The sequence below is a fragment of the Cetorhinus maximus genome, unplaced genomic scaffold (assembly GCF_964194155.1).
Source record: "Cetorhinus maximus unplaced genomic scaffold, sCetMax3.hap1.1 HAP1_SCAFFOLD_2742, whole genome shotgun sequence".
NCBI classification, from domain to species: Eukaryota; Metazoa; Chordata; class Chondrichthyes; order Lamniformes; family Cetorhinidae; genus Cetorhinus; species Cetorhinus maximus.
In genome coordinates, this window is record NW_027598674.1 from 30,001 (window position 1) to 31,003 (window position 1,003).

At 63.3% G+C, this 1,003-nt stretch overlaps 1 long non-coding RNA gene across 1 annotated transcript in view; it reads left to right on the plus strand.

The window, feature by feature from the left end:
* LOC144677604 (uncharacterized) overlaps positions 1 to 652 on the plus strand; it is a 7,438-nt gene extending 6,786 nt beyond the window's left edge. The window contains exons 4-5 of the long non-coding RNA XR_013575769.1: positions 324 to 393; positions 570 to 652. This is a non-coding gene — a long non-coding RNA (uncharacterized LOC144677604). The remainder of the gene's footprint in view (positions 1 to 323; positions 394 to 569) is intronic.
* Positions 653 to 1,003: the final 351 nt, after the last annotated feature.

Sequence of the window (1,003 nt, forward strand, 5' to 3'; positions counted from 1 at the left end):
GTCCTCGTTCCCTCGACCCCTGACCTCGTTCCCCTCGACCCCTGTCCTCGCTCCCCTCGACCCCTGACCTCGTTCCCCTCGACCCCTGTCCTCGCTCCCCTCGACCCCTGTCCTCGCTCCCTTGACCCCTGTCCTCGCTCCCCTCAACCCCTGACCTCGCTGCCCTCGACCCCTGTCCTCGCTCCCTCGACCCCTGTCCTCGCTCCCTCGACCCCTGTCCTCGCTCCCCTCGACCCCTGTCCTCTGACCCTCGAGGGGGATTGGTGCCAGACGGAGTTTGACCGGCCTCGTCTCTCTCTCTCTCTCTCTCTCTCTCTGGACAGTGCCTTATTCCAGGGCCTCAGCGTCAACACTCACGTGACCGACCTCCACCTCAACCTCAGCGGCTGCGAGGTAAGTCCCGCGCTACCCGGGTCTCGCCGCGCCAGCCAATCGCGGGTCTCGGGCCGCGGGGCGGAGGGGGTGGAGGGGGTGGGAGGTATCGGGGATCTCCCCTCCTGTACTCTGCACTAACCAACCCTCCCCCCTCCTCCTCTCCTCTCCTCCGATCTGTCTCTCCCGTCTTCCAGCTGAGAACGAACGGGGCCGCGGTCATTCGGGAGAACATCGGCGGGATCGGCAACATCACCGGACTGGACATTTCGGACAACGGTGAGAACTGGGGGAGGGGCTCGCGAGAGAGAGAGAGAAAGAGGGAGAGAGAGAGAGAGAGAGGGAGAGAGAGAGAGGGAGAGGGAGAGAGGGAGAGAGAGAGGGAGAGAGGGAGAGAGGAGAGAGAGAGAGAGAGGGAGGCAGAGAGTGTGAGAGAGAGAGAGTGCGAGAGGGAGAGTGTGTGAGAGGGAGAGAGGGAGAGAGAGAGGGAGGGAGGGATAGAGAGAGGGAGAGAGTGTGAGAGGGAGAGAAGGAGAGAGAGAGGGAGGGAGGGAGAGAGAGAGGGGGAGAGAGAGAGGGAGTGAGAGAGAAAGAGAGAAAGAGAGTGAGACGGAGAGAGAGTGAGACAGAG